Here is a 13,256-nt window from a genome sequence, read left to right on the forward strand (position 1 = left end):
GTTTCCCACGCGGAGGGGGGTACGACTGTATGAGGGTTTACTGGTTCGTCTGCCGTCGCCGGAGAATAACAGCAGGTGTGGGTGAGTAGAGGGATGGCTAGGCCAGCGATGGGAGTATGGTGGGGCGGTGAGGCCTGCGCGGTAGCACAGCCGACCGCGGGGAGGAGGGAGCAGGCAGTCCCGCCGGCGCTTGTTTGAGCGGCTGGAGCAAGAAGAGCAGATATTGAAGAAGCACGACGGCCGTTGGATGGACATCCAACAGTATACAGGCCATCTGTGGAAAGCCTCAAATCTGTGGAAAACAGCATACATCCCATCTGTCATTATTTCAAATAATTTACAACCCATTTGCTAGTTCTTACGGGTTTTTTGGAGCCCATATTCTTTATGTTAGCATTACAGCCAATATTGTGGCCACGGTTAAAAAATTATATGAAATTTTGCATATGTCGGTGCAGTCTGAATTGTTTTTAATCCCAAAATTTCGAGTCACATTTAGACTGATTTTAAAAAATAGATGTATATCAATATAAAATCCAATAAATTGTCCACGCATAAAAATCAATGCAATTTAAAATCTTGAAATGAAAAAAATATATTTGAAAATAATTACCGGTTTGATGTGTTTTAAAAATGTACAACCCATTTCTCATTACTGATAGGCCATTTTCTCGGGCAGCCGAATGAAGCTCTCCTCATCTTGAAAGATTTGCAGCCCAACAGGTCTGATAAAGCGACTTACTTGACAAATCACAAAAGAACTGAGCTAGCCATTTTCAGAAAGAAAAAAAACTACTGGGCTGGTTTGTGGTAAACATAAAAGAAAAGGCTGTCTAGACAGGCCAGAGTGTCCCGCACAGCCCAGTTGACACCCTACTTCCGTCTCAAAAACAAATTAGATAAATGCCACTCCAATTATGGCGATTCATAAAAATGCCACTGCAATTTCCAAACTTTGAAAAATGCCACTGCAATTTTTGCAAACTTTAAAAAACGCCACAGCAGTTTGCAAACTTTGAAAAACGCCACTCCAGACTTCGAAAAATGCCACTAGAAATGGCATGAAATGGCATTTTTCAAAGTTTGGAAATTGTAGTGGCATTTCTCGGATACACCAGATTTGGAGTGGCATTTATCAAATTAACCCAAAACAAAAATAACTGGGCGAGCTGCTGGGTCCCTGGTGTCACCCGCTCGTTGTGCAATTCTCTCGTTTATTGACTACGTTGACAATGGCATGGGACCCAGATGTCAAAAATCCACTAGGAGGAGCCATTTTTTATTGGCTTGAAATAAGGAGACACTTGCTTGCGTACTGCCATGACCTTGGCGGGTCCTTGCTGTCATCCTCTCCACGTACAATCATCTCCTGATTGTGTACACGTCAACTTGCTAGGCCCACAAGTCAGCCTCTAAACCGTGGAGGACAAATACAACCCATTTAAGAAAATAACAGCCCATTCCATACGTTCAAACGAAAAGTTCAACATTCAGAGCAAAGTAACAGGTCTGATCCACATATAGAGTACTGAACTTCCACGTTGACAACCATCATAGCCAAGTTAACTATCTACTCCCACTAACACTCTAGTAGCGTACAAGTACTAACTTACTCTTAGTTAACTAGACGATCTTCTGTCCATGCTAAACGCCGGCACCGGTGTCCTCCGCCTCACCTCGGACTTGCCAGTGGTGCAATAGGGCGCGTTGCTCACACGCGTTGGCCCTTTCCATGCCGGCGTGGTCCACCAAAGCTTCGGCTTCCAAGCGGGAAACCCACTTGACGAACTGGTAGTAAAAATTGGCGTCGCGAACGCGTGCGTGCCCGACAGCCTCCAGGGCTATTTGTCGGGCGCCGGCCTCCACGTAGTCGGCCCAGTTGCGGGCGCTCTGCTCGCGACTCAGAGCGTCGGTGCGCTGCTGCTCCATGTCCCGCTGGCGGCGCAAATCGGCGATACGCTGCTCCTCCGCCAGGCGGTCGCGCTCCAACAACTCCTGCTCCTCCGCCATGCGGTCGCGCTCCAACAACTCCTCGATCTCTGCATTGCCATCTAAAGACAGATAGAATGCCTCCTCCCTCCATCTGCCTTCCGGTGAAAACCAGAACACTAGTTCCGGCGGTGACCGCCTCCGGCGTCGCTTACCGCGAACGGGCGGGGGCATGGCGGACGTGGCGAGCAACGTCGGGCCGGTGGGGGCTTATGAGGATATGGCGAGTTGGGTCACAGTGGTACCTGAGAAGGCCGGGAAACAGTACTTATAGGCGGAAGGCAGCGTGACGGTCATCGGAATTCAATGCATAATGGCTTAGCGCGCCAGCTTGCCGTGGAAAACTAGAGAAACTGAAATTATGATTGTGCCGTCCCGTCCCGTCTGGGTCACACGCCGGCATGGCGGTCAAACGAGTGCACTCGAGTCATCTCCCTCGTCAATAATGATTCCACGGATTTAAAGCGTATCTTTTTTCGCATCAGTTAGCTGCCTTAATTACGGCCGGCTGCATGCAGGCACTCAGAATCGCTCGCAGGCAGTACGCGAAGCAGCATGCAACGAGTCGCAGCCGAGGGCACGCATGCAGCCACTTAAATCGCAGGAATTAATTAGGCTTAAACTTCTGCATGCCGTTAATTATTGCCATGCCTTGGTCTTGCTGCTTTGCTCACGGGACTAATAAATCCCGGATGGAGGGAGTACCTTGGTTGGTGAGAGGTTTCAATTAAGCCTTGCAAACCGGAAAGGAGGTACTAGTATGTGCGTGATCCGCTATTTATTCGTGTAGGATCGAGTAGGTCATTTCTTGAATTGAGCCCTGCAAACTGGAAAGGATGTAGTACGTGCGTGATCCGTTATTTATCCGTGTAGGATTGATAGTGTAGCTTGTCAGTTTCTTCAGAGGTAGGTATTTTTATCCGTGTAGGATCGATAGTGTAGCCTGTCAGTTTCTTCAGAGGTAGGCATTTTTATTCAAAAAACTGCCACTTCGCATCTTGCGTCGCAAATAAAACTGCCAGGAGCACATTTGTAGGCTAGCTAGTGATCGATCAGTAAGTTGTAAACATTGGGCGAACAGAAATAAGTAACTGTTAATGCATCTCAATGATTCAAAGATCATATGCAAATATGTAGGTCCAAAAGCAAAGATCAGCCACTTTGGATCTTGCGTCGCAACTAAAACTAACTAGTACGATTCCCATACATAAGATCAACATGTTAATGCATCTCAATGATTCACAGATCATATACAAATATGTAGCTCCAAAAGCAAAGATCTAGAAAAAAACATTTGTTCTTCCTACTAACATGGATGCTTCTCTTGGCCAACATTCAGTATAGAGTGAAAGACAAATTTGTTTGTGAAGTCTACAATTCCTCTTGTCGTGGTTCTAAGCCTGACAGTAGAATAGGGGGGGGGGTAGGAATGTAGAGGCAAGATCCTAGCTATGGAGGAGTTGTACATGCGAGTTTTACGAGTTTAGGCCCTTCTCGAAGGAAGTAACAGCCCTACGTCTTGGAGCCCGGAGGCGGTCGACTGGATATATGCGTGTGAATTACAAAGGGTGTGAACCCCTATCCCGGAGGAGGGGGGTGGCTTATATAGAGTGCGCCAGGACCCCAGCCAGCCCACGTTACAAAGGGTTCAATGTACATTACGGCAGGGCATTACTGGTAACACTAGTAATAAAGAGATATAAATGATCTTTAAGGTTACAGAGTGAATGACCGACCGTTATCATCCTGAGTGACGTTAGGCCTTCTACACTCCGAGTGGTTTCTTTTATCGTCAAGTGGTTGTTCGCATAGTCGAGTGTCTTCTATACTGTCAAGTGGAACATAGCTTCATGGTCGAGTGGATGATGATTTTGCTTCGACCACTTTTGGTTCCTTTAGATATGTCCTTGGGGAGGGTATCTTGGACAGATCCATGACCCTACCCTAGGTACATAGCTTCATCATTAGCCCCCGAATGGATCAGGGTTTGAGTGAGGAAGGAGTTGGGAACACTTCTGACTCATTCTTTGTGCTATGAGTATAACTTGTTCTGGAACAATGAACTGGGGAGACAACATCAACTTCTTTTTCAGTCGCCTTGGTCCATTCTTAGTTTTTTTCGAGTGAACTTTCATGGTAGAATTCCGTATGATAATGTGGAGGATGTTTTCAGTCTGACCAGTTGCTCTGCTCTCCGCGGATTTCGCGGGATTCGAATTTCGGGAAGCGCGCTAGACGGGCGAGGCCGTGGTAATCGGGATGGATTAGGCAGGTCTCCTTGATCTCCGCGCCACCTTTTTCGCCATGTACTACGCATGCGACTATTGCGGGATTTGTTTAGATCGTCTGGGCCTACCAGTCAGTCACTCGGGGAATGACCTTATAAAAGGCACCGGACCGGGTCTCTGCACCGTGCGCTCCCATTCTCTTTTCTTCTTCCTCCGACCTCTCTGCCACGCTCGCTTCTGCTCTCGTCGCCGAACCCTCGCTCGAACTCGATCCACCGCCATGGGAAAAGAGAAGACGGTGGCGCTCGAGCGCGCGAAGAAGGCGACCGCGAAGGCGAAGGGCAAGAGGACCAGCTGGGGCGGATCCTCGTCGAGATCCGGCCTGCCGCCGGGCTGGATCCAGGGTGATTGGATCCGCTCGACGATCAGCCAGGACGACCTCGATGACCTGGTGGAGGGGGGACTGATTCCCCACAAATCGGCGCGGCTCCCGGGGAACGAGACCGAGCCGCAGCCAAGGGAGGGTGAGTGCGTTCTCCTCGCCACCCACGTCGATCGCGGATTTTCTTTGCCTCCCCATCCTTTCTTTCGGGGATTTTTGAACTTCTTTGGGGCTCAGCTCCACCAGTTCACTCCAAACACCATAGTCTATCTGGCTGCTTTTGTGTCAATGTGTGAAAATTTCTTGGGCTGTCGACCGCACTGGGGCCTCTTCAAACATATCTTCACCTGCCGCTCCCAGTCGGTCAAAAAGGCCAATCCGAGTGATGAGAGGATGCACGTGATCCAGATGTGCGGGGGCCTGGGGATCTAGATGAGGAACAAGAGCACCTTCCCGGCGATGATCCTTCCCGACTCGGTCCGCGGCTGGCAGTCAACTTGGTTTTACTGCAAGGATCAGCCGACCCCGGGTCAGTCGACTGGACTTCCTCCCTTTTCCCTGGCTCGAGTGGAGAAGCCCTCCTCCTTGAAGGTGGTTCCCGAAGAGAAGGCGCAGGTCAAGGTGCTGGTCGAGCGGTTCGTCCAACTCGTCCGCAACAGGGTGACTGGGATGGACCTGCTGGAGGTCTTTCTCGGTCGACGCATCCAACTGCTTCAGGCATGTGATCATCCGATGTGGATGTATTCTAGACTCGAGGACTCCACTCGGATCCACCCGGAGGACGTCAGTGAGGACATCTTGGAGAAGTGGCTGATGGGAATCACCAGCAACAAAGACAACCCCCGGGGGTCTAGGAGGGTGATTCCATTCGACCACTCGCGCCAGCCGGAGCAGGTATGATTCTGTTTTACCAAGTATCTTTCCAATTCACTGTGTGACACCTTGTTGATGGTCGATTGTACTCCTTTTGCTCGTTGTTCTTTCAGGCTCTCATTGACATGTACTTGATGCCCAACGGAGTGCAGGAGCAAGACGTCGAGGAGGGAGCGAGCGGGGGCGAGAGCGGCGAGTGGCACTCAGATGCAGAGGAGGACGGGGAGAGCGACGACTTGAGCGATGACGAAGAAGTAGACCCGCCTCGTCGCAGAGAGAGGAGATCCAAGCACGCACACGACCCGGCGAGCACCCCGGACCTGGCGACCGTGCCGACTGGGCAGTCTTCAAAGCGTCCCCGGACGTCTTCCCCAGCGTCGATTGAGAAGGCCCCAAAGCAGCCCAAGATTGTGCCGCCTCCAGCTCCAAAAGCACCGAAGGCCACCTCCTCCAAACTGCCCAAGGCTTTGCCCAGGATCAAAGTGACCGTCCCTACCATCTCCGGGTAATCATCTGACTTGTTCTTTTCGTCAACTCGAGCAACAAAACATAACCGACTGAGTACGGACACTTGCAGTGCTGCTACATCGGGAACCTCTTCCCTCCAGTATCGAGACGAGGAGATGGAAGACGCGGTTACCTCCAACCCAGGTAGAAACTCTTATGATCTTGTTCTTGATTGCTTGGTCGATTGCATTCTAGTGGTTCACTTGGGGTCGACTGATCTGTCTTGCAGCTCCACCCAACGTCATCGATCTTCCAGATGACGATGAAGATGTGGCTCTTAAGCCCAGGAAGAGCAAAAAGGTAGCAGCTGGCCAGATGTCTCAGCAAGGTCCAACAACAACACCACCCGTCCGTCAATTTGAAGACGCGGGCAGGGCGTCTATAACCTTCACTGCATCCTTGTTGAGTGAGCACCCCGCACCATCGACTGCACCGGTGATTCCTCCAGTCGTCCAACTCCATGCCACGGAGCTCCAAACTACCACACCTGGGTCGTCTGCTCTCTTTTTCACCAGCTACCCCGTTCCGGACAACCAGTCGGAAGCGGCTGCAGAAGCCATCCGTCAGGCTAACATGATGATGGAGCGAATGAAGACGGTGCATGAGAATAGCTAGGCTGCTTATGACGCCAGCGCTGCTCTCCGGGACAATGTCCAGGTAAGTAGACTTTTTGGCTGACCTTGTTCTGTCAGGATATGCTATCTGAAACATTTTCTTCCATAGAATCTCCTGTTGTTTGCGTCGAATCTGTACACCCACTGGGTGTTTTGTTGTATTTGGTATTTGCGTTCTTCCACTCGGTCTGGGCGAGTAGGATCTGAACCGGTGGGGGCACGCTAAGTGCACCCACTGGGTGTAGTCCCCGAGACCGCAGTCGACTGCTGGCAGTCAACTGGGGTCTGAGTTCTTTTTCCTTTCTGTTCTTCCACTCAACCTGGGCGAACCGGTCGAATGGGATCTGAACCAGTGGGGGCACGTCAAGTGCACCCACTGGGTGTAGTCCCCGAGACTGCGGTCGACTGCTGGCAGTCGGCCGGGGTCTGAATAGTTTTTTTACTCGACCCGGGCAGGCCGGTCGAGTGCGGTCTGGATCAGCGGGGGCACGCCAAGTGCACCCGCTGGGTGTAGTCCCCGAGACCACAGTCGACTGGGGTCTTAAGTGACCTCTTTAGGTTTTATCCACTCGGAAGTAAACAACCTTTGATCTTGTCGATTGACCCGTCTTTTGCCTTATGCAGAAGTCTTGTACTCTTATTTCCAAGTTTGCTGAACTTGAGGGGAAGCAGAGGCAACTCAACCTCGACTTGGAATTGGCCCAGCAGAATCTGAAGAAAGCTCAAGATGAAGCTGCTGGTATGGAAGGTAACTGCTTGTCGACTGTCTTTCAATATATTTCTTCGATCTCTTGTCTGATTCGATTGCTTCTTTTGCAGAGAAAATGAAGTTGGCTCTGGAGAAGAAGGACTCGGACCTCGCCGCCACACAAAAATAAGCCCAAGATAAAACTGCCCTTGCAGACCAGAAGCTGGCTTCAGTAGGAGCGCTGGAAGGGGAGGTGAACAAACTTAAGTCCTGCCTCAACGAGTCCAACCGAGAAGTGAGTCGTCTGAAGAAGGATAAAACTGTCCTGAATGAAAAGCTGGAGTCTGCGGTCCACAAGAGGAATGACACGGAAGCTTATCTGAGAACTCTCGCCAAGAAGCTCTATCTGATGCTGGAAGGTACTCCTTTCAACCCGACTGTGTTGATGCTTGCAAATGAACCCTGTCCAGTCGACTCACTAATTTTTTGACTGCAAAATTCTGCCAAGACTTTGACAAGGAAACTGGAAGGGTCGAGACGGGTCTAGACCCTATCGCTTCTCTAGTTTGCGACGAAACTGCAATGAACATGCTCTGACTGGAGTCTTGTGTCACCGACGTCTCAAGCTACCTCGTGCGTCGGAAGGAAGTAGTCTCGCGAGTCGACTCATTGCTCTGGCCAAGGGCGACGCTTCAAAATGACCTGGAATCCCTGATGGCTCAACTCAACGAGATCCCTGATCGAGTGCAAGAATGGAAGAAGTCCTCCGCCCAGTGTGGTGCTGAGGTGGCACTATCCTTGGTGCGAGTCCACTGCAAGGAAGCTCGTGAAGACAAGATGGCGGTGATCAAGGTCGCTAACACCAAAAAGCATGACTTCCAGTCCTGCATGGAGACTTTCATCGCTGCTGCCACTCGGATCGCGGATGGGATCGACTTGGACGAATTTGTCGAGCCTGCCAGCCCTCCTCCTGCCGAGTGAACAAACTTATGAGACTTGAATCTGCCTTAAATTTGCCTTGGAGTGCCGAGTGATTGCTGTAACCGTTAAACTCCTTCGGGATTGATGCTCGAATACTTTTGGTTTGCTGCTTGGAACTTAAGGATTCATACGAATTTGGTTTATTTTTGAATATGCTAGCGTTTTGCCTTCAAGTGGAATTTGTTTTTTGCTCTGAATAATCCTTGTGCTTGAGATGTAGCTCTGAGGTGGAAGGTTGCAGTCGACCTGCACCTCGCCATCCTTGTGGATAGGGATGGAGCGTACATTGTACTTGTGGCGTAGCTCCGAAGGAGAAGGTTGCAGTCGACTTGCACCTCGTCGTCCTTACGGATAGGGATATGTTTCGAACTTAGGTGAGTACTGGACTACAGCTAAGCCCCCGAGTGGGAGGATTGCTCTCCACTCGGTAGGATTTTTTAAACTTAGGCGAGTATTGGACTGTAGCTAAGCCCCCGAGTGGGAGGGTTGCTCTCCACTTGGTAGGATTTTTTCAAACTTAGGCGAGTACCGGACTGCAGCTAAGCCTCCGAGTGAGAGAACTTAGGCGAGCACTGGACTGCAGCTAAGCCCCCGAGTGGGAGGATTGCTCTCCACTCGGTAGGATTTTTTCAAACTTAGGCGAGTACCGGACTGCAGCTAAGCCTCCGAGTGAGAGAACTTAGGCGAGTACTGGACTGCAGCTAAGCCCCCGAGTGGAAGGATTGCTCTCCACTCGGTAGGATTTTTTCAAACTTAGGTGAGTACCGGACTGCAGCTAAGCCTCCGAGTGAGAGAACTTAGGCGAGTACTGGACTGCAGCTAAGCCCCCGAGTGGGAGGATTGCTCTCCACTCAGTAGAATTTTTTCAAACTTAGGCGAGTACCGGACTGCAGCTAAGTCTCCGAGTGAGAGAACTTAGACGAGTACTGGACTGCAGCTAAGCCCCCGAGTGGGAGGATTGCTCACCACTCGGTAGGATTTTCTTTCGAGCTTAGGCGAAACGGATTCCCAGCTAAGCCTCCCGAGTGAGAGGCTTGCTCATCACTCGGTAGGATTTTCTTTCGAACTTAGGCGAAACGGATTCGCGGCTAAGCCCACCCACTGGGGGATTTCAGAGGTAAATAAGAACAACAACAATCGTATGAGAGGACTATAAAGCTCTTGTCTTTGGTAAACAAATTACAAAGGTGTTTCTTATTACATTTTATTCGAGCGAGTGCTTAAGTATAAAAGGGGCGGAGCAGCTCCGCGTTCCAGGCTCGTGGCTCGTCCTTCTGATGCTCAACACTGTAAAGATGGTATGCTCCATTGTGGAGAACTTTGGTGACGATGAAGGGGCCTTCCCAAGCTGGGGCGAGCTTGTGTGGTTTCTGTTGATCCACTCGAAGAACCAGGTCTCCTTCTTGAAAGGCTCGACCCCTCACGTTTCTGGCGTGGAATCGACGCAAGTCTTGCTGATAGATGGTCGACCGGATCAAGGCCATCTCTCTTTACTCCTCTAGGAGATCGACTGAATCTTGCCGAGCCTGCTCTACTTCTTCTTCGGAGAAAAGCTTGACTCGGGGTGCGTTGTGGAGCAGGTCACTTGGCAGAACAACTTTGGCTCCATAGACCAAAAAGAAAGGAGTTCGTCCAGTCGACTGATTGGGAGTTGTCCTTAAACCCCACAAAACTGACGGAAGTTCATCGACCCAAGAGCCTGCTGCGTGTTTGAGATCACGCATCAGTCGGGGTTTCAATCCTTTGAGAATTAGGCCATTGGCTCTTTCTGCTTGTCCGTTTGACTGCGGGTGAGCGACTGAAGCATAGTTGACTCGTGTGCCTTGAGAAGCGCAGAAAGTTCTAAACTCATCAGAATCAAAGTTCGATTCATTGTCAGTGATGATGCTGTGAGGGACTCCATATCTGAATGTCAATTCTCTGACAAAACTGACAGCGGTGCTGGCTTCAAGATTCTTGATAGGTTTAGCTTCGATCCATTTGGTAAACTTGTCGACTGCAATGAGCATATGAGTGAAGCCGCTCCTACCAGTTCTTAGTGGTCCAACCATATCCGGTCCCCAAACAACAAAGGGCCAGACGAGGGGAATGGTCTTCAGGGCTGGCGCTGGCTTGTGAGACATGTTGGAGTAAAACTGGCAGCCTTCACATCTGTCGACTATATCTTTCGCCATTTCATTTGCTCGTGGCCAATAGAATCTAGCTCGGTATGCTTTAGCCACGATGGCCCGAGAGGATGCATGGTGACCACAGGTCCCCGAGTGGATGTCATTGAGGATCATTCGACCTTCTTCTGGCGTTATGCATTTCTGACCGACTCCAATCACGCTTTCCCTGAACAGTTGTCCTCTGATCACAGTAAAGGCCTTGGATCGACGGACGATCTGTCGAGCCTCTTCTTCGTCCTCTGGGAGTTCCTTCCTAAGGATGTTCGCAATGTACGGCACTGTCCAGTCGGGAGTAATGACCAGAACCTCCATGATTAGGTCGACCACGGCTGGGACCTCAACTTCAGTCGGATCTGTGGCGCTCTTAGGCTACGGGGGTTCTTCAGTAAAAGGATCTTCCTGAACTGTCAGCGTGTGAATATGTTCCAAAAACACATTGTTGGGAATGGCTTCTCTCTTGGATCCTCTCTTTGCCAGGTCATCGGCTGCTTGATTTTTCAGTCGGGGTACGTGATGAAGCTCTAACCCCTCAAACTTCTTTTCCAACTTCCTCACCGCGTTGCAGTAACCGGTCATGGCTGGGCTTCTGATGTCCCACTCCTTCATCACTTGATTGACTACCAAATCTGAGTCACCGTAGACCATGAGGCGACGGACGCCGAGTGAAATGGCCATGCGCAACCCATATAGGAGTGCTTCATATTCTGCTTCATTGTTGGAGGAATCAAAGTGAATCTGGAGGACATATCTGAGCTTATCTCCTCGGGGGGATACCAGTACTACCCCAGCACCAGAACCATTCAACATTTTGGATCCATCAAAGAACATGGTCCAGTGCTCCGAGTGAACTTGAGTCGGCAATTGCTGTTCGATCCACTCGGCGAGGAAATCTGCTATTGCCTGGGACTTGATAGCTTTCTTTGCCTCAAACTTGATATCCAAGGGAAGGAGTTCAATCGCCCATTTTGCCACTTGTCCAGTTGCGTCTCTGTTGTGTAGAATCTCTGACAATGGAGCGTCACTGATGACTGTAACAGAGTGATTAGAGAAATAGTGTGCAACCTTCTTCGTGGTCATGTAAATCCCATATACGAGCTTCTGATAGTGCGGATATCTCTGCTTTGACGGAGTCAGAACTTCAGAAATATAATAAACTGGGCGCTGAACTTTGTAGGCTTTTCCCTCTTCTTCCCGCTCGACCGTAAGTACTGTACTGACGACTTGTCCAGTGGCTGCTATATAAAGCAGTAAAGGCTCTTTGCTGATTGGGGCAGCAAACACCGGCTAGGTGGAAATCAGGGCTTTTAGCTCTGCAAATGTTGCATCAGCTTCAGGAGTCCACTCGAACTTATCTGATTTCTTCATCAGTCGGTAAAGAGGCAGTGCCTTTTCACCGAGGCGAGAAATGAATCGACTTAGGGTGGCCAAGCAACCAGTAAGCTTCTGGACATCATGCACACGCACAGGGTGTTTCATTCAGAGTATAGCACCCAGTTTCTCTGGGTTAGCATCGATCCCTCGTTCGGAAACGAGAGAACCGAGTAATTTTCTGCCGGAACTCCAAACGTGCACTTTGATGGATTGAGCTTGATATCATACCTTCTGAGGTTGGCAAAGGTTTCAGCAAGGTCAGTCAGTAGGTCGGAACCTTTACGTGACTTGACCACAATGTCATCCATGTATGCTTCCACATTTCGACTGATCTGAGTGAGCAGGCACTTCTGAATCACCCGCATGAATGTGGCTCCAGCGTTTTTCAAGCCGAATGGCACAGTGACATAACAGAAGCACCCAAATGGGGTGATGAAAGCTGTTTTTATCTCGTTGGGTCCGTACAGACGGATCTGGTGGTACCCGGGGTAGGCGTCCAAAAAGGACAAACACTCGCACCCCACAGTCGAGTCGACTATCTGGTCGATGCGAGGGAGAGGAAAGTGATCTTTCGGGCAGGCCCGATTGATATGCTTGAAGTCAATGCACATGCAAAGTGAGTCATCCTTCTTTGGGACCATGACAACATTAGCTAACCACTCGGAGTGGTAAATCTCACGGATAAACTCATCTGCCAAAAGCCGAGCCACCTCTTCACTGATTGCCTTCCTCTTCTGTACGGCGGACCGTCGAAGATGTTCTTTGACTGGTTTCACTTTTGGGTCGACTCGCAAACGATGCTCAGCCAGTCCCCTGGGAACACCTGGCATGTCCGAAGGTTTCCATGCAAAGATGTCCCAGTTCTCACGGAGGAACTGGATGAGCGCTTCTTCCTATTTGGAGTCGAGTGTAGTTGAAATGTGAGTCGGAGCAGCATTGGGGTCTGTCGGATGAATGTGAATCGACTTTGTTTCGCCAGACGACTGGAATGCTGAGTCTGTGGCGGGCTTCTTGGCTCGCAACAAATCACTCGGATCTGCATTTTTCTGATATTCTTGCAATTCTACCACGACCATCTGTGCATCGGCGATCTTTGAACCCTTCTGGAAGCACTCTTCTGCCTTCTTCTGATTACCAGTGATAGTGATCACCCCTTTGGGACCAAGCATCTTCAATTTGAGGTACACGTAACATGGTCGAGCCATAAAATGTGCATAACCTGGCCTGCCTAGAATAGCATGATAGGCACTCTGAAAATCCACAACTTTGAATGTCAACTTTTCTTTGCGGTAATTCTTGGAATCACCGAAAACCACGTCGAGAGCAATCTGGCCGAGTGATGCAGCCTTCTTGCCTGGAATGACCCCATGGAAACTCATATTACTCTCACTGAGTCTGGACATCGGAATGCCCATTCCTTTCAATGTCTCTGCATACAGTATATTCAGGCCACTG

Source organism: Triticum urartu, chromosome 7A (assembly GCF_056163025.1).
Source record: "Triticum urartu cultivar PI428250 chromosome 7A, HENAU_Tu73, whole genome shotgun sequence".
Taxonomy (NCBI): Eukaryota; Viridiplantae; Streptophyta; class Magnoliopsida; order Poales; family Poaceae; genus Triticum; species Triticum urartu.